Here is a 21,876-nt window from a genome sequence, read left to right on the forward strand (position 1 = left end):
AAAGAAGTGGCCATGCAAGACAAGTTTATACTTTGGAAAAAAGTACACACATACGTACTACCCCTGAGTGTCGCATGTAGCTACTTTAACAACACTACTTGTTAACCCACACAAAGAGTTTTAAGTTAGAGTGTCCACAAGAGTAAAGTTTATGTGTGGAATATTAAGGGATAACGGTCCGCTATAGCATGTAACGTACTTGGCAACCTACCAAATCTGGCAAACTCTAGACCATCTAGCCTCCTTAGCTACTATCATGTATGGTTATAGGGATGTAACAGGCACTTGGTGTGCTCAACCATGGCCACTCCTAATATTGAGAGACGTATAAACATGATCTAGCCAAGGTCAATACAAAATTAGGGTGGAGCATTGTGATATCCAAAATCGTAACAATTATAAAAAATTCTCAAAGTTTAAAGATTTTCATAAACTTAATAAGAGGTTCTAAGACCATATTACTGAGTCTTCATTATCAATGTCAACTTTATAATCCCTATTCATAAATTCACTTAATGTGGATTTAGGAGATAATATCTTGTTATTGTAAGAGATAATATTTTGATATTGTAAGAAATGCCAAAGGGAAAAGGTAATCCCTTAACCTTTACAATGGAAATGTGTGATTATTAGTTCTCATCTTCATGATGGTAGGGAATAAGTGGCCATGCAAGACAAGTTTTTACTTTGGAGGAAAAACACACATAGATACATAATACTCCTCACTGTGGTATAGTACATCGCCATAGTCAAGAAACTTCTGTGTCCTGGCTATCGCTAATATAGCCACAGAACTTTTACTACGTTTTTATTGCCGTAGCTAGGGATCTGCTTCTGCCTCTCTTTAATCTATTCATTGACATCCCTAGAGATATATTTATGTAGCAAGATTGTAGATATACACCTTAATTATCAAAGTCATAGTGAGCGGCTTGTGTTTCTTAAGCTTACAAGCTTGGATATGGCGGAGAGATTCTGTCAAGCAGGATCAAGAGGAAGGCAAGGAGTGTTCTTGCACACGAGCATAGGAAGGTAACATTCGGTGTAGAAAGAAAGCCGAGTGGAGTTCTTACAAGGGACTGGTGGAGGTACTTCAAGGGAGGCATTAGGAACCCCTTCATCTTCAAGCAATAGCATGTCTCAAGCCAAGGCTTTGGATTGGTCCATTGGCTGGTATGAACCCCATGGCCCTAGCTTCAAGAGCGACCACAGCTTTGCCATGCCTTGATACCATGTTGATCGAAGGAGAAAGAGAGAGACACAATACACCAACAATAGCTCCAAAAAGTGTATGGAACATACACTATAGAATGATATATATAGGTTGGAGCCTCGGTAGGTACGCTATATATAACGTAAAAATCCATTCATATTGAGATTATCAATCTTCATTGCATGTGCACCCTTGTTTCACATACACATAAACTCTATCTTAATATCTTTCTAGATTGTAACCTAAGTTTCCTCATAGAGCACACTAGTGTGAAGCACTTGCATGTGATCTTGGTTTTGTATAGTAATTTACTTTATTCTCCATGGCCTATCTTGCTTAATCTTGTTCTCTACAAAAATCATGCTATTTGTGTTAACACATGTTTTTTTTTTTTACAAGATATTAAATAGGCAAGAAGTTTTAGCAAGGCATTGTGTGTTAAATAGGACTAGATAAATGGCTTAACTTGTAGTTTATATATCCCTAAGTTCTTGACCACCACCATTATTAGGAAATGAAGGAGAGCTGGATAAAACTAACTACACCTTCTAGAATTTGAAAATAAAGGTAATCTTGCCTTTATACTAGGTACCAATTTTGGATCCACAAGATCTAATACAAGTAGTTTTGATAGACATTACCCTTGAATTAGCTTGGAGGCGAAGGGTTGCAGAACCTCAACATTGTTAATAATTTTATTATAGCACTTTAGCATGTATTTACAACTTTAGAAGCTTAGCCGATCCTAATGGGTTAATACCATCCATGCCAAATGGGTTAACAGAAAGACAGCCGAGTGGAGGTACTACAAGGGAGTAGTGGAGGTACTTCAAGGAAGGCATCAAGCACCCCTTTGTCTTCAAACAATAGCATGTCTCAGGCGAGAGCTTTGGATTGGTCCATTGGTTGGTATGAACCCCATGGCCCTAGCTTCAGCAGTAGCAGCAGCGACCACAACTTTGGTGTGCCCTGATACCATGTTGATTGAAGGAGAAAGAGAGAGACACAAAACACCAACAATAGCTCCCAAACGTGTATGGAATATACACTATAGAAAGATATATATAGGTTGGAGCCTAGGTACGTACGCTATATATAGCATCAAAATCCATTCATAATTAGATTTTGAATCTTCATTGCATGTGCACCCTTGTTTCACATACACATAAACTCTATCTTAATGTCTTTCTAGATTGTAATCTAAGCTTCCTCATAGAGCACACTAGTGTGCATGTGATCTTGGTTTTGTATAGCTGTAATTTACTTTAATCTCCATAGCCTATCTTGCTCAATCTTGTTTTCTACAAAAATCATGCTATTTGTGTTAACACACATGTTTTATTTTGTGTGTTAAATAGGACTAGATAAATGGCTCAACTTGTAGTTTATATATCCCTAAGTGCTTGACCACCACCATTATTATATCAAATAAAGGAGAGCTAGATAAAACTAACTAAACCTTCTAGAATTTGAAAATAAAGGTAATCTTGCCTTCATACTAGGTACCACAAGATCTAATACGAACATTTTTGCTAGACCTTGCCCTTGAATTAGCTTGAAGGCAAAGGGTTGCAAACCCTCAATATTGTTAATGATTTTATTATAGCACTTTAGCATGTATTTACAACTTTAGAAGCTTAGCCGATTCTAAGAAACAAGTATGAGAACGCTAGTTAGATAAGGATTCAAAACCTTGGGAAAATCAACTTGCCTCTAAGAAGCTTTCTTTCTACTTTTTTATTCCCTTTATAGTATGTAGTGATAGATCACTCTAAGTAAAGTAGTATGAAAGATTTTGATCGCTCAGTTACAGTTCTCTGCCTATTTATTGCTTTTATAGTGAGAGTTGATCTTGGCACATGTTGATACTTGCTATGAATTCCGATGCATTTGTTAACTCAAGACAAGAAGCACAATGCACTAAACAAACTAGTCTCCTACTTTAGACGACCATGAAGTTAAAACTAGAGTGTGTGTATGGTTAGTGCTAGTACGAGGAAACCGAATGAGGTGTAGCATTATTGATGAAATCCTTGTGTGTGAACTAGAGAGTGTGTCATGTGGTTACTACTGCTAGTGAATGAGGTGTCTCACTACTGATGATATCCGGGTGTGTAACTAGGTAAGGGGGTAGGGGAACGACCCACTCATCTAGATGATAAGGAAGGCGCTCCCTCGTTGGGCCGGCAGAGTGTTAAGCAATGCTACGTCGAAGCGCATGTGTTAAGCAATGTTACGAAACTGCTGGAATGTGCAAATATGAACGAGGTCTTGCAGCATAAACTATTCAGAGCACAGATTAAAGAAGGGTCCGCGCGCTCTGCTCGATTCTTTATACCCAAAAGGGTAGCAGGCTGTAGCTTGGTGTGTGCAGCTATATATATATATTCAAGCCGTGACCATTCATAATTAAGTTCACAGCCGATGGGAGGAAGCCACTGATTAAGCCCAGAGCTACTGCCTCTCTAGGTATGGCCCTTGGGCGGAGCAACAGCTCAGGCTAGGAGGTTTCCAAGGATGGGCGTGAATCACGTGTTTGACCAGCATTCTCCCCTCCGCCCAGACGATGCGTGTGTGTCATGGCTGAGGATGGAGAGGTTGGCCCGGCACTTCAACAGATCAGCATCATGACAGCGTCCATGTTGAGTCACTACGCCCCGTATGGCCAAGTGACGACCGCCTACTACATGGGGGCGGCTCGGTCTTGGAATACTACGTGGAGCTGAGCCTGGCCGTTGCGTTGGGCATCGGCACCGCCCAACCCTTTCTCATACTGGTGGACACCGGCAATGATCTTCCTTGGATCCAATGCAAGCCGTGCAACCCATGCTACCTAGAAGCCTTTCCCATTTATGACCCTGTCTAGAGTTGCTCTATCAAACTCGTGGTGTAATCTCTCTCGTGAAGATCATGTAGGATCTCCATGGAAGACGATCACAAGGTATCCTAATCACTCAATCTAAAGGGAGTGAAGAAGCAAGAGGGAAGCAAAAGAGAACAAATGATTAGTACTAAACACTCCCATACCCTAACTCTAACCCTAAGCACACCACACATGATAGATTAGAGTTGTAAGAGAGAGGGAGAGAGTACACTCCAGTTATATTACACAAATGGGAGAATCCCTTACAAATAAGAGAAATTGGATTTTATAGTTCCAAGCCTTTTCCCACTAGCCCGCACAAGAGTAAGTAACTCGAGGTGTCCTAAACATAGTTACAAAGCTTTTCTCTATGGTTTCGCCAACTCACCAAGATCCTCTTGTCTGTCCTTTGAAGATCAATATTTGGGAGTGTCTTTAGGGCATTTCTCTCAATAAATTATGGGATTTATAATATAGTGCAAATGCATATTACATAAGTTTGCGAACATAGTTGTCGTAGGAATGTGTTAACCAATATGTGGTTACCATACCCCCCTTCCTAAACTCAATCGCATCCTTGTGATCATCGGTAAGAGGTTGTCGAGGCATGCTAGGCAGTGTCATACTTCGTTGCGTCTCCTATCTCTCTAGAAATGAGAGGGGGCAAGGGAGTTAGTAAGATAGAAAGAAGTTAGTGGAGTACTAGCGATTAAGTATCCAGCTAGTCTTATGGGCTCTTATGAGTTGGCTTGCTCGTGGGGAACCAGTAGTGCTATTTTTTTTGTTTTTGGTATGTTTTGTTTTTTGTCTCCCTAAAGACAAGAAGCACAATGCACTAGAGAATCTAGTCTCCTACTTTAGACGACCATCAAGCTAAAACTAGAGCGCGTGTATGGTTAGTTCTAGTGCAAGAGAACCGAATGAGGTGTAGCACTACTAACCTAGTGCAAGGGAATGAGGTGTCTCACTACTGATGATATCCCCGTGTGTAACTAGGTAAGGGGGTAGGGGACGACCCACTCATCTAGATGAAAAAAAAAAACTAGAGGAGTCTAATGGTAAGGAAGGCGCTCCCTCGTTGGGCCGGCTGAGTGTTAAGCAATGTTACGTTGAAGCGCATGTGTTAAGCAATGTTACGAAACTGCTGCATAAACTATTTAGAGCACAGATTAAAGAAGGGTCCGCGCGCATATGCTGTGCTCGATTCTTTATACCCAAAAGGGTAGCAGCTTGGTATGTGTAGCTATATATATATATATATATATATATATATATATATATATATATATATCTATATTCAAGCCGTGGCTGTTTATAATTATAACACCCTAAGATCGTTTTTAACCGCGTATTGGATCTCTGTGTTTTTTTTCCCCCAAAGTAAAAGCTTGGCTTGCATAGCCACTTATTCCCTACTACCATCATGAAGATGAGGACTACTAATGACACATTTCCATTGTAACGGTTGAGGGATTACCTTTTACCTTTGGCATTTCTTACAATAACAAGATATTATCTCCTAAATCCACATTGAGTGAGTTTTTGAATAGGGATTGTAAAATTGACATTGATAATGAACACTCATTGATATGGTCTTAGAACCTCTTATTAAGTTTATGAAAATCTTTAAACCTTGAGATTTCTTTTATAATTGTTACAATGTCGGATATCACAATGCTCCAAGTCCTGCACTTGCTTGTACAGATATGTCCACATGGCATCCAAGTGTGGGCTGTACATGACACACTCTCACTCTCTCAAGTTTTTACTTGTTCATGCCTGTGTGTCTGTGTGCAGAGCTTCTCCTACAACATCCAACATGAGATTTTTGAATCCCTTATGTTGTTTGAGTCTAGAACATGCATAAAAAAGTCTCTTTGAAAAGTTTGAAAATAAGGTTTCTTATGAGAGTACACTTGTTGGTGCCATCACCTTGACTTATTTTTATTAAAGATGTGCATGTATGACCCTTATGCACACATGTACAAGATCATGGGCCATCGTCATGATACCAATATCCCCTAGTTGATAGTGTAGGTTCTAAATTCTTGTGATAAATTACTGCATTGGTTCCTTCTCCATTAGAAAGCTTCTTAGAGGCAAGTTGATTTTCCCAAGGTTTTGAATCCTTATCTAGCTAGCGTTCTCATACTTGTTTCTTAGAATCGGCTAAGCTTCTAAAGTTATAAATACATGCTAAAGTGCTATAATAAAATCGTTAACAATATTGAGGGTTTGCAACCCTTCGCCTCCAAGCTAATTCAAGGGCAAGGTCTAGCAAAAATGTCTCCCAAAAGAAGTGCTGCTCTCAAAAACCAATCAAAAGTGCTTGATATTCAACAATGTTGTTGCTCAAATTATCTCCCAGAAGAACTCCCAAAAGAATAGCATTCCCTTCAGGTGGATATATGACAATGCCGCAACTACAAAGTTTGTCCTTGCCCCTACATGCTCCATCAAAGTAAAGACTCCAGAAAGATGTGGTAGGTTCAACATCATCTTCAACTCATAACGGGAAAGTCAATGCAATCACATCCAATAGGGCTTAATTTTATCAAATTTGGTTTTGGTAGAGAACCACGTCCCATCCATTTCTGCAAGCTGGACTTTATTGCGAGGATAAACCTCAACAATGCGGTAAGGACCCGACCATAAAGGTCTCAACTTCCCAGGGAAAAGCTCATGACGTGCATCATAGAGAAGAACCAATTGCCCTTTCTGGAAAGAATAGGTTTTAGCTTTCTTATCACGTTGCTTGGTTAGCAACCTCTTGATGTAGATAGGCTCTCAATCTCCACTCATCTAGATGCTCCAAAGTACCCAATCACTCTTGCAAACCTTTCTCCAGTGTGTGCTCATGCAAAAACCTCAAACTCCCAAACTCATGCTCAATAGGTAACATACATTCTTGCCCATAAACTAAAGAGAAAGGAGTGAACCCCGTGGCTTCCTTCAAAGTAATGTTATAAGCCCAAACAGCTGCTGGCAACTTCTCATCCCAATCCCTTTTATGAGTGTCTAAGGATAGTGACCAAAGTTTTATTTGTGCTCTCAACTTGCCCATTAGTAGAAGGTTTGTAGGGGGTGGTTTTATCATGACGGATATTGAAATAAGTAGTGAGTTCCTCAATGACATCATTAAGAAAATGGGTCCCCCTATCAGAAACTAACTCAGCAGGTGTCCCAAAATGACAAATGATATGCTCAGTCAAAAATGTAGCAGTAGTGCGTGCATTGTTGAGATTCAAGCTCGATGTCAGTGCTGGCAAATTAGGTAGGAACATGTGTGAGACATAAATGACCGCGTGTCTAGCTGGTCATAGTACGCCCCTATGCATGATGTGGTCGACCCCCTCCTTACATGTTTTTGTGCCATGCCTTGACCTCCATTCTCTGCCCATATGTATGCTAGTCTCCCCCCCTGTGGCATATTTCTATATCAACCCCCTACCCATGCCAGACCTTCATCCTGCCCCCTACTTCTACCTCTATCCACCTTGATTTTGTGTTTCCACTTTCATTTTGGCAAGTATTGGCTTCCTTTGGTCCTCACCCCTTTATAAGGACTGCATGGTAGCCACTCCGTCATCCTCGACTGAGGTTGCTACCCCTTGCCTCTTCTCTGAAGCGGACCTCTAGCTCCTTCCCTAAATAGTAGCCTCTCTCAAGGCCTCTACATTACTTTGCAAGATTGTGGGTAGCCGCTTAGCACATAGCCAACTTTGTGACTTACTCTAGGCCAACCTCCTTGGAAAGATAAATAAAATCATAGACATCCATATCCTTGGGCGCAGCCAACTACCACTTGGAGTCGTAGTAGCCTTGAACTATGTGCTTGAGTTAAGCCTCGTTGCATGCACGGCTCATGCATTCTTTGCATGTTGGTAGCATGGTTTTGATTGCACCTTCGCCCTTTTACTGGAGTATCGAGATTCTTGATCATAGTTTTTTTTTCTAGACCTCAAGTCATTTTTGGGAGAATGATAAGGAAATATCCACCGATCCGCCTTTAATGTTGGAATAGGTGGTGATTTAGGGTGCTCGGCACATAAAAGGTTTTCACTTTCTCATTTAGTGCTCTAGGGATTTCCCCTTGCAATCTTCCTCTTTCTTTTTGTGGAGGAGGTGATGAGAAATGTTTAAGCTTCTTAGGAGATTAGAATATAGGGTCTTAGGCTACCTATCAGGTTTCAACCTTACAACCTTCCTCTTTCTTTCTCATTTAGTGCTCCAGGGATGTCTCCTTGTAACCTTCCTCTTTTCTTTTTGTTTTGGAGGAGGCAATGAGCAATGTTTAAGCCTCTTAGGAGACTAGAATATAGGGTCTTAGGCTACCTATCAAGTTTCACCAGGAGCTCCTTGATGTTTTTACTGATTACATCATGACCTACCTCTTTGAAGAGGTTGAGAACCGCCAAAACTTTGTAGATGTAAATAAGATTCTTTGTTGGGCCTCTAGAGCACATATTAACTGGCACAATTCTTATGGATTTTAGGTTATCTCATCCCCTACCTTGGGTTGGCACTCAATTGAGTCTTTCCTAGTGGATTCTGAGGCACAATGCATTACCTTGGGTTGTTCCAAGAAGATTCTAAGTTGGAGCATGGAGTTATAAGAATATAGCACACGAAAACATAGATAGCAAAACAAAGTGCAATAGATAGAGAATTCAAATTTTTTTGAGACAAGTATAATGTAATGGTGCTGTCCACCCATGCGCTATAAGTAGAGCTAGATAGTGATCTAGATTGACTCTCAATGTGGAGGAAGTACTGTGTGATGGTGCTATCAACCCATGCACTCTCAAGTAGAGCTTAGATATAGCGATCCAGACAGCCTCTCGATGGAGGAAGTACTAAGTGTAAAGGGTGTGGATACTCACCAGCATTGGATATATATTGTGCTACATGTTGTGCGGTAGGCACATATATGCATGTATACAACGTGGTCAGTCACACTGTATGGATGCAGTCTCACTGCTTGGCGTATTAAGAACATGGTGAACCATCCACCGCCCACTAATAATGAACCTAGATGTCCTTGGGAATATTCTTTATATCGTCAGGGCCTAACTACTAATGCTTGCACCCCTAACCATTTCTTAACCATCAGTGGTCACAATATAGAGAATATTCCTAGTATATTCTAGGAATATTCTCTATATCATCGGAGCCCTAACTACAAACTCTTGTACCCCTAACCATTAATGCTCACAATAATGACCCCATGGGTATCTAAGCTGGGGTTTCCATGAAAGACACATGCATGAATGGCTTCTTCTCATAATGGGAGCCTTTACAAATGTGCACCAAACATAGATGTCTTCAACCATCCACCGCCCCCACCACTAATAATGAACCTAGATATCATCGGGAGTATTCTTTATATCGTCACGGCCCAACTACTAACGCTTGCATCCCTAAACATCTCTTAACCATCAATGGTCACAATATAGAGAATATTTCTAGAATATTGTAGGAATATTCTCTATATCATCGGAGCCCTAACTACAAATGCTTGTACCCCTAACCATCAATGCTCACAATAATGACCCCATGGGCATCTAAGCTAGGGTTTCCACACGAAAGACACATGCATGAATGGTTTCTTCTCATAATGGGGGTCTTTACAAATGTGCACCAAACATAGATGTCTTTAGCTACAACCTTAGCCTCCCGTTCCTTTTGTGCGAGTTCTCCATTTTCGTAGGTGCATGTGAATGTGGGGTGTTTAAAAGTCCTATGAATACCTCAAATGAGCTTGAGATCTAGGAGACAATATCTTATTATTGTAAGAAATGCCGAAGGGAAAAGGTATTCCCTAAAACTTTCCTATGGAAACTCACTTGTGCATTTAGGAGACAGTATCTTATTATTGTGAAAAATTTCAAAGGGAAAAGGTAATCCCTAAACCTTTCCAATGGAAATGTGTCATTATTAGTTGTCATATCCATGGTGGTAGCAAAGAAGTGGCCATGCAAGACAAGTTTGTACTTTGGAAAAGAACACACGCATATATACTACCCCTCAATGATGCATGTAGCACTTTAACAACACTACTTGTTAACCCACACAAAGAGTTTTAAGTTAGAGTGTCGAAGAGTAAAGTTTACGTGTGGAATATTAAGGGATAATGGTATGCTATAGCATGTAGCGTACTTGACAACCTACCAAATCTAGCTAACTCTAGACCGTCTAGCCTCCTTAGCTACTTTCATGTATGGTTATAGGCACTTGGGGTGCTCAACCATGGCTACTCCTAATATTGAGAGACGTATAAACACAATCTAGCTAGGGCCAATACAAAATTTGGGTGGAGCATTGTGATATCCAAAATTGTAACAATTATAAAAAATTCTCAAAGTTTAATTATTTTAATAAACTTAATAAGAGGTTCTAAGACCATATTAATGAGTCTTCATTATGAATGTCAATTTTACAATCCCTATTCATAAACTCACTTAATGTGGATTTAGGAGATAATATCTTGTTATAATATCTTGCTATTGTAAGAAATGCGCAAGGGAAAAGGTAATCCCTTAACCTTTACAATGGAAATGTGTCATTATTACTTCTCATCTTCATGATGGATCTTCATGATGGTAGGAAATAAGTGGCCATGCAAGACAAGTTTTTACTTTGAAAAAAAAACACACACATACATACTACCCCTCAATGGGGGATAGTACATCTCCATAGTGAACAAAACTTTTGTCCTTTGTGGTCGCCATAGTCAAGAAACTTTTGTCCTCCACTATCGCTAATATAGCCAGAGAACGTTTTACTGATTTTTCATCACCATAGCAAGGGATCTGCTTTTGCCTCTCTTTAATCTATTCATCGACATCCACGCAGATATATTTATATAGTAAGCTTGTAGATATACACCTTGATTATCAAAGTCATGGTGGTGAGCGGCTTGTGTTTCTTAAGCTTACAAGCTTGGCTATGGTAGAGAGATTCTTTCAAGCAGGAGCAGGAGGAAGGCAAGGAGACTTCTTGCACAGGAATAGGAAGGGAACATTCGGTGTAGAAAGAAAGCCAAGTGGAGGTACTTTATGTTGGAGCTATATATAGCTAGCCCTAACTCACTCTAGGTCTTGCCTATATATATGTGACTTGTGACTAATATGATTCATTCTTGTGGAGCGTATATGGTGTCTCTTGTCTCGTCTCTCTCCCTCTCTCAACATGATTTCAGAGCGATCCTAATTATAAGGGAAGCATCTACGTCTTCTTGTTCAATTTATGATTTTGATTTCATGTCTTACAAGATCGATCTTTGGTAAGAGTTTTGTGTAGGGTTGATCATTGATTATATGTTGCCTACATGATTTTATAGCTCCACTTGTTGTAATTAGAATTGTTTCTTAATCGTGTCCTTAAAACCAAAACCTATCAAAATGGTTTGTCAATCGATGGTACACTGTTGGTGAATCCTATCAAGGCTGCTGGTGCGTGATGGTACAGTGTTGGTGAATCCTATCAAAACGGTTTGTCAATCAAAGTTCTGAGTCAAAACTTAGGACAGTTCAGGCAAACTACATCTAAAATAGTAAAACAGGTTCTTTGTGAGAGAAAACAGGTAGTTGTCTCTGAGTTGTAAGCAGGATTTGATCGTCAAAGCTTTCCGTGAAAGCTTCAGAAGATGAATGCTTGCTGTACAAGCTACAATTAGATACAAAACTTGCTGTGCAAGTTGCATCATAACGCGGTGCTTTTTCTTAACGCGGTGCTTTTTCTTATTATTATTTTTATCTTTTATGGACTTCTAAGTTTGATTACGTGCATGAGACATAGGTCTCCACTTTTAGAGTTTTAATTTTGGTTCATGTTCTATTCTTTACACGATCACTTTATGCTCTTCATCTAGTGCATGCCTACTTTTGGCTACATTCTCATATCTTGTACATGGTCTACAAGTTATGCGATCTTATCTTGTACGTGTTCTCATAACCCGACATGGCAAACACCATACTTGTTAACAGATTTCCTTCTGGGTAGCGTTCTCTTCCTCTTTTCCAAGGCCAAGGATTTCCTAGTTGGAAAGACAAGATGCTATTAATTTTGGAAGGAGACGAATTGGTAGATATTGTTCTTGGTATTCTTGCATGCCCTCCTCAACCTATTGATCCACTTCACAATGATGTTATTATTACCGAAGGTCCTATTTTTGAATAGTGGTCATGCACACTGGATTCGTCTCGTGATAAGGCTGCTCCTCGTCGGTATATACTTTCTTCCCTTAACGATTCACTCATGCTAGATGTTTATCCATTATCCACGTCATATGCTATATGGGACTATCTTATCACTATGTTTGAGAAGAAAACTGTTACACAGAGAATTTGTATCTCCGTAATCTTCGGGCGAGCTTCAATTCAAGGCAGGTACATCCATGTCTAGTCACATTGAATCATTCAAAGGTATTATGAATCAACTTTTTGCTGCAGGGGATCCTATTTCTCGAACTCAATTGGTTACACACCTTCTTGATACGGTGAAGGATCCTTTGTATGATAATATTGTCACTATATTATCTAACAAGGATGGAATTGACTTTGAGCATACAAGTATTTCTTTGATTGAATATTCTCAACATCATGATTGTCAGACGTAGGTAACTCATGAAACGGTCATGATTGCCCAAGAGTACACAGAATCAAAGACAACCTTTGCTATCCGAAGACGTCATTTCAGCAACGCCTCTCTTCCTCCTCCCAATTTACATCTCGTGGCTTCCAAATAAGAGGTAATTCTTCTCGTTTGAGATTTCCTCAAAAGCGTCGTTCTTATTGTGACAAAACTGGTCACTTGGTATCTAAATGTTGGGCACGAGAGTACGATGAAGAACACAGTATTACAAATAAGCAAACTCATTTATCAAGGGGTTCTTCCTCGTCTGCAACATGTGAATATTGTGGGAGCACAAGGAATTCATCTAGTCGATGCTTCAAGAGGCATTATGATGAAGCTCAAAATCAAGCTTATGCTACTCAACAAAATCCTCATGAGATGAAGGCAATGTTCATCAAGAGGCTAATTTGGTTCATTATAATGTCTCTCCAGAAAAGGTACTACATGTTCGCGATGGTTCTCTCTTTATTGTTGATTCTGTGCTACTAGCAACATGACATATTAATTGCAATGGTTCTCTCTTTATTGTTGATTCTGTGCTACTAGCAACATGACATATCAATTGCAATGGTTACACAATTATCATCCAATTCCTATCAAGAAAGTGGTTTATCTTGCTGATAATACAACTTGCCAAGTAATGGGTATTACTTGCCAAGTAATGGGTATTGGTGGCGACTTGTATTTGGGAACTTCTTCCTCAACCAAAATACTGCCAGGAGTTTTATGTGTTCTTGATTTACAAAGAAACTTATTATCTGTTGCGCGGCTTGTGGATCTTGGTCTATTTTTTGTATTCTTGGACAGTTTTGGGATAGTTTTGCTACATGGTGCATCTACATGTATATAGTGGACATCCTTGTACCAATAAAGTCAAAGAATCTACATGGTGCATCTACATGTGTATAGCGGACATCCCCATAACACTAAAGTTGAATGTTCGAGGAAGAAATTTATTTGGGTGGGATGGTTTGTAATGTGGTGGTGGCCATGGGTATATGGGCAAGCTCATATGTTGGACTTTGGGGCCTAGGCTTACGGACATGGGCATTATTGAGTGTGAAATGGGCCAAGGTATATAAGACAACGGCTCATAGTTGTAAAGGTATCTTTTGATCTCTTTTATTAATACACATTACCTTGATGCCTATGGCACAAATATCCACAGCAGCGGTGAGATTCTTCCATGCCACGATTGTGGAGCAATGAGGAGGATGACCAACTAATCACTAATGTGCCAAAAGGAAAAGGAAGGCAACGAAGATTGGATGAAGCATTATGCCACAAGGTGAATACATTATGCATTCTAAATAGTCCCATCATGTAGAAGTGGATTGGGAGATACAAGGATGCAATCAATAGACGAAAGGATGAGAGAGGAGCTTTTAGAAGAGCAAATAGATGCTTGCCATTCTCGCATTGCTTGGAACCTCTACCAAATGTGATCAATATAGAAAGCCTTTGTATGACAATATTGATGGCATCGCAAAATGGAGAGATGATCACAAGAGAAGAGCAATGTGATTATGCAAGAGAATGTGACCCTCAAGTAAGTACATTCTTCATCTCTGTCTCATCTATATACCTTGCTTAATGCACTATAATAAATGTCATGGTTTTGTTTAATGTTAGTATAAACTATATAATGCAATATGATTAGAGAGAAGGTACTTTCATATGGAGCATGTGGATTCTTAAAAAAACATGATTGATTGTGGTGTGATGGAAAATCTTGAACAAGAAAGTCGAGCTAGTAGACATGATACGAGCGTCATAGAGGACAATCTTGAATATTATGGAACTATTTAAGATATTCTTGAGGTTGGATTTAGAGCGTTTAGTCTATTCATCTTTGATGTCAAATGGTTCAAGGTGAAATATAGAGGTGCTCAAGCAACCGTGAAGGTTTAAACTTCTTTCAAATTGATTCCACCAAGTTCTGGAATGATAAGAAAGATACTTTCGTACTACCTCAACACTGTCAACATGTTAGTAACCCAACCAATCCCAAAATAAATCTTGATGTAGTATAGTACAAGTGTAACCCCTTTTCTTTGTGATATTAGGTCGTGTTTCATGCCTATTAAATTCAACTAAAGTGGTGGTATATTATACAAGTTTTCCCTGGTTCAAAACATATCTTTCAAGATCAAGATGTGGAGGTCGTATCTCTGGATGAGTAAGTACTACCTCAAATCGGCTCATTGGAAGAAGACAGTGAAGAAAACATTTTGGAGGGGGCCAATCGAGAGCATGAGGAACATCAATCCAAAGAAGATGATGAGTCACCTATCAATCATGACAATGATTCATTGAATAATAATAGTGATACTGATATGGAACCCCATATTTTCATTGAGCTTCCATTAGATATAGACATTAATGAAGCAACACATATGAATTTATTACAAGATTAAATAGATTCATGACCTTGACATTGTTTTCCTTCTCAAAAGTTTTCAACTATGTTTTCTTTTTGCTCTAAACATGGCTCCAAGGGTTCTGATGGATGTTTTTTAAAACTATAATCATTTTCTGTGTGTATGTATAACTTAAATTTTGCATCCAGCAACTCTCTGAAATTTTATGCAGCAACAAAATTATAGTATAGCAGTAAAATTTTGCTATAAGTGATGCTAAGTGGAGAAATTTTGCTACTATAATCACTGTCCCACAATGAAATTTCCCTACTACTATAGGCGCTGCTCAACAACGACATTTCGCAGCTAGGCAGCGATATTTTGTAACAAAGCAACAACCAAAATCATCCACATCTCGATAAAATAAACATTGCTAGAACGTTGCTAGAAAATGCTACTATGCCCCCGACATGTTGTACTACATGGGATTGGATGGGCTACGATGAGTCTATGGAAGACTGGTGTCACTAATAACCCCATTTTCTTGCATTGGTTTTTAGCTAGTTCGATCTTCTAGACATTCAGTAGGTTATGCATCGAGTGACTCTCGCTTCGAATCATATGCACCGAGTGACGATGCCTATGTCATGGCTGAGGATGGAGAGGTTGCCTCGACGCTTCAATAGATCAGCATCATGACAGTGCCCACGTCAAGTCACTACAACCCGTATGGCCAAGTGACCACACTGCTCGGTCTCGGAATAATATGTGGAGCTGAGCCTGGCCATTGCGTTGGGAGCCGGCACCGCCCAACCCATTCTGTAAGATTCCTCCCCCAGCCCCTCATGATGTCCAGTATCTTCCCCTGTAATCAATTTCCTCTTCAAAAATATAAAAGATCTTGTTTCTATCAGTTTTGACCTAGAGAGAGAAAATCTTCTAGAGAGTGGTTATTCAGATTTTAAATATTTTTGGATAGAAAAATATCTCATCTTATTAAAATAAGTTCCCCTGAAACAAAAGTTCAAAAAGATTTTCAGAAGGTGCACTAGAAATTAAGTATAATCTGTTCAAGAGGCATAATCCTGGGGGTGAAGATTTTTTAAAAATTTTAAATTAGGGTTCCTATTGACCAATAAGATTCATCCAAATGTAGGGAGGAGATAAATGAAGAAATAAAAGAAAAATTTCCCAAAAATGAGTAAATACTCACATAAGATGAAGAGTTGACTAAGGACACGGTTAATAGTTAAAAAAAGGGAGATATTTAGAAGTAATGATGTAGTTTTGACACCTCTGCATGGGGGAATTTTCCTCATGAAGAGGGAACCTATTTCACATGCTTGAATGAGTTTTAAACTCCCAAATAATGAGATATTTTCATCTCTCCTCTCTCCTGTTTCAACTAGATCCAAAAAGTGAGCAAAACTGACCTAAAAAAGGTTTAAAATTGACCAAACTGATCTGGAAAATTCCAGAATCAGTTTGTTTGGTTAGAGGCTCACTTTTTCCTATAAATATAAGCCCTCCCCTTTGTTGAAACTAAATAGTGTTTTTGCACTGTTACCCTGCCTCTCCCAAGTGCCAAAAACAATGAATTTTACTCATAATTCATTAGCTTTTGACCTTCCCTCTTCCAAAAGATTGGTAGCCCCTCTTGTTTCCAAACAAGAGTAGAACCCTCAAACCATCAAGCCAAAGGAAAGCTCTTAAATTATCAATGTAAGTTGGAGATTTTTCTCTTTTCCATTCTTTTATGGTTTTTATGGTTTTTTATGATTTTTGTCTTCTCTAAATGATGTTATGCCTCATTGCAAAAGGCATTCCCCTCTCTTCTCTAGTAAATCCAGCCATTCTTTATCCTAGGTGAATGATTAATAATGTTTCTCTTAAATAAGTAGAACAATGTTACTTTAGAATGATTTAAATACTCTTGATGCATTTCTAATTAATTTTAGAGACTTAAAATTGAAAAATGGTCAGCCATACAAAGGAGGTTATGGTAAAATTTTTCAAAAAAATTGGAAATAAGTATTATCTTTCATTATTCTATAAAAGAGTAATCCTAATGATTTCTATATTCTAAAGTGTCATTTTCTTACATAGAAGATGCATTTTGATTATTTGTATAAAAGAAATTTAGTTTTATTATAAAAGAATTACTTTCATTATATTTGATTTTATGCATAAAAGTATGGATAAAAGATTTTTTTATTATAAAAGTGCTACTTCTATCATATTTGATTTTTATGCATAAAAATTTGCATAAAAGATTATTTTTTATTATAAAAGTATTACTTTTATCATATTTGATTTTCATGCATAAAAGTATGTATAAAGGATTATTTTTTATTATAAAAGTGTTATTTTTATCATATTTGATTTTCATGCATAAAAGTATGCATAAAGGATTATTTTTTATTATAAAAGTGTTACTTTTATCATATTTGATTTTTATGCCTAAAAGTATGCATAAAAATCAAATTTGTTTATTATAAAAGTGTTACTTTTATCATATTTGATTTCTATGCATAAAAGTATGCATAAAAGATTTTTTTATTATAAAAGTGTTACTTTTATCATGTTTGATTTTCATGCATAAAAGTATGCATAAAAGATTTTTTTTTATTATAAAAGTGTTACTTTTATATTTGATTTTCATGCATAAAAGTATGCACAAAAGATTATTTTTTATTATAAAAGTGTTACTTTTATCATAAATGATTTTATGCTTAAATTAGATGCATAAAAGAAATTCTTTTATATTAAAAGAGTGATTTTCATCATAAATAATTGTATGCATAAAAGATATTTCTTTATATTAAAAGTGTGATTTTCATCATAAATGATTTTATGCATAAGAAAAAAAAATCTTTTATTCTAAAAGTGTAATTCCTATTAAATTGATTTTATGCATAGAAAGATGCATAAAGAAATCTATTTTTTTAGTTCAAAAGAGCTATTTTCATCAATTTTGATTTTATGCATGAGAAGATATATTAAAGATTGAATTATAATTCAAAAGTGTCATTCTCGTTTAAATGAATTTATGCAAAGGAAGATGCATAAAAGATTGATTTTAATTTCGAAAGTGTTATTCTCCTTAAAATGAAATTTATGCATAAATAGATGCGTAAAGAAATTTTATATAAAAAATAAGAATTCTCTTGTATTCTATAAATAGATATGAGGATGTGAAATGAATCAAATAGATGAAAATGAATGAGGAATAGATGGAGATGTATGTTTGTGAAAGAATGGACGTAGTTATATGAATGTGAAAGAAATGATATAGATGTATGTATGTGGATGTGGATGTGGATGTGTGGATGTGGATATGGATGTAGATACGGAATGTGGATGTGGATGTATGAACGTGAATGTGGATATGTAAATGTGGATATGAATGTATGTGAATGTGAATGTGGATGTGTGAATGTGGATATGGATGTATGAATGTGTAATGTAGATATGGATGTATGTATGTGAATGTGAATGAATGTATGAATGTGAATGTGGATGTGGATGTGTGAATGTGGAATGTCGATATAGATGTATAAATGTGGAATGTGGATATGGATGTATGGATGTGAATGTGAATGAATGTATGAATGTGAATGTGGATGTATGAATGTGAAATGTGGATATAGATATATGAATGTGGAATGTGGATGTGGATGTATGAATGTGAATGTGGATGTATGAATGTGAATGTGGATGTGGATATATGAATGTGGAATGTGGATATAGATGTATGAATGTGGAATGTGGATATGGATGTGAATGTGGATACGGATGTATGAATGTGTAATGTGGATATGGATGTATGGATGTGAATGTGAATGAATATATGAATGTGAATGTGAATGTGGATATGGATGTATGAATGTGGAATGTGGATATAGATGTATGAATGTGGAATGTGGATATGGATGTATGGATGTGAATGTGAATTCATGAATGGATGTATGGATATGGATATGGATGTATGGATGTGAATGTGGATATGGATATGGATGTATGGATGTGAATGTGAATGAATGTATGAATGTGAATGTGGATGTGGATGTGGATGTATGAGTGTGAATGTGGATGTGGATGTATGAATGTGGAATGTGGATATAGATGTATGAATGTGGAATGTGGATATGGATGTATGGATGTGAATGTGAATGTGGATGTATGAATGTAGATGTGGATGTGGATGTATGAATGTGGATGTGGATGTGGATGTGAAAATGGATGTATGGATGTAGATGTGAATGTAGATGTACGAATGTGGATGTGTATGTGGAGTAATGAATGCAAATATGAATGTGAATGGATATGAAGTCGATATGAGTGAATGGATGAGATGAGATGTCAAGTGAATCAGAATGTGAATGAATAATATAAGATATGAACGAATGAGATGTAATGAGAAATGGAAGTGAGGAGACGTAATGTAAATTAAGAAAGATAGGAATGGATGTTATGCGAAGTGAATGAATCTGATGTGATGGGATGGAAAATGATGTATCTGGTCAAGAATGGATACACATATGATTTGGATTTGGATTAAGTAATATGGATTCATGTGGAACAATCTAGAAAGATGTGAGTTCATTATTGAAACAGTATTTGTGAACTGTTTGCAAATGACTGTTTTATGTCAAAGATGCTGGGGAAGCATTTTGACTGTCTTGAGTATGTGGTCGTGGGGAGACCTACCTGATAAAGTTGCAACAGCTGACGGAGAGTCAACGGAGGACGTCTCGTGTAGCAAGGTCGGCCGAGGTCTTGACCAGCCTCGGTTCGATTTAAATGGTGAGCTTCTGGTATGGTGGATGAGGGACCAAGGAAGCGGCCTATGAGTGAAGCGCTAGGTGACCTGCGAAGGATCCTAGAGGGTGCTGACCATACGGTGCTCGGGCTCTGGGTCATCCAAGATACCGATACGTGCGTCGTGGAAGATATTGGAACACGGAGTAAGAGTTGTTTTCTGAAACCGGGCATGGATCTGGTTGATTGACCTTGCTGGTTTTCAACGGATGAGTTCCATGGCTCTTTTATATGGATCTGTTGGTTGATCTTGCTGATCTTCAACGGAGATTCCATCTTGAAATTTTTTTTAGTGATTATATTGCCGGGTACTATGAGCTAGGAACTATTGAAAAGGTCCCTGAGTGGACAGGTGGTGAGCGTTCTGGTTGCCAAAGATGCCATAGATACTCCGATGAAGGAATGATTGGAAATTAAGATTCAACCGGATATTTTGGAGGATTGTAATCAATGACACGATGGTTTCATTAAAGGATTGTTTTAAAGACAGCTGATGCTAAGAAAAAGGCAATTTCATATTGGGTGTGTAAGTGGTGTGACTAGTTTATGTTTGCATGAACATCCGGCTAGGGGACCTGGGAACTCTTTTTCCTAGTACCTGGGACAAAACCTAACCAAAATCTAAATTGGATCCCATCACTACAGTGGTTGGGCAGTTGACTAACCCATGGGACTACTGGATGGGGTTAGGCTGGACTGATGGATCCGTAAATCGAAACTCAATTTCTGTCTAGTTTGATAGATGAAGTAAATCCCGGACAAAAATTGTTCTATGGAAAAAGAATCAACGGCTGTGCCTCTCGATGAGGGAAAAAGCGTTGGTCTCTATGATCCAAGTGCAAAGTGTCCCTTGATCTGACTATAGAACTTATGAGTTTGGTCAGATCAGTTTAGTTAGTTAAGGCTTTTGACTACGTTAGGAAAAAGTTATCCTGGTGGAATCGCCCGTGCTTTCCAGGCAAGAGAAGTTTTTCGAGTTCGATTTGGCAGAATCGAGGAATTAGTCACCTGTCCGGATATCCATGGGTGAGGCCCCGAGTGTGGGACCCTGCCCCGCGCAAGATGTGCTACTTTCGCTGCTAGCACTCCGAATCCGTTGCGTGGTGGGGACAAGGATCTCACAGTTGGTATCAGAGCTATTTGGCTAATGAGGATCAATCGAGAAGCCAAATATGTCAAAAATCTATCAAGAAGCACTAAAAGGTTGTAATTGTGTGATAAAATTCATATAATTTGATATTCAAACTGAAATTCGTAAATTTGTAATTGGGTCTTCAGATGGAAGTACCTCAATTGTATGGAATCCCTGACCTGCTTGAGGCCTAGACATGATGGTATTTACCTTATAGTTCCAAGAACCATGACTACCCGTATATACCGAGGGTATAACTGCAGCTCTTTACTGGCATACGAGTAAATCTAAAACTTGAAATTATAAGCATTAATGCTATCCAGATGATGAATTCGAATGTGGTTGATATGATATTTAAATTCTGGTTGAGAACTGATGAGTTGATTTGGATTCTGATTGAAAAATGATAATCCCTGAAATTTGGTTGAAATGTAGTAAGCTGAGCGAAACCGCAATGAGGATGAATGGGACGAGGCCCTATGATGATGTTCTTAACTGAAATGATGTTAATGACTTCAGCCAATCACTATGAGATTAGTGGATTGTGCTGGCAGATTGCTATTGTTAACTTTTGTCCAGTGGATCAAGTTAAGGGATGATAAATTAAAAATCTGAAAAATTGAAATCCCTATGGAGGATTGTTCAGATGGAAAAATTCAGTATAATGAACCATTATTGTGTTAAAGATATGAATGAGATATTTTGAATGAATTGTTATTTGATAATGCATTCTATATGAGTATCTTTATCCCTTGATTCTGTGGGGAGCCGACCTATTTAAAGAACCCCAGAATCAGTTGAATCAAAAATCGGATTGAATCATAAAAAAAAGAAACTTAACAAGAATTTT

Source organism: Cibotium barometz, chromosome 55 (genome assembly GCF_041138505.1).
Source record: "Cibotium barometz isolate CiBa-2024 chromosome 55, ASM4113850v1, whole genome shotgun sequence".
NCBI classification, from domain to species: domain Eukaryota; kingdom Viridiplantae; phylum Streptophyta; class Polypodiopsida; order Cyatheales; family Cibotiaceae; genus Cibotium; species Cibotium barometz.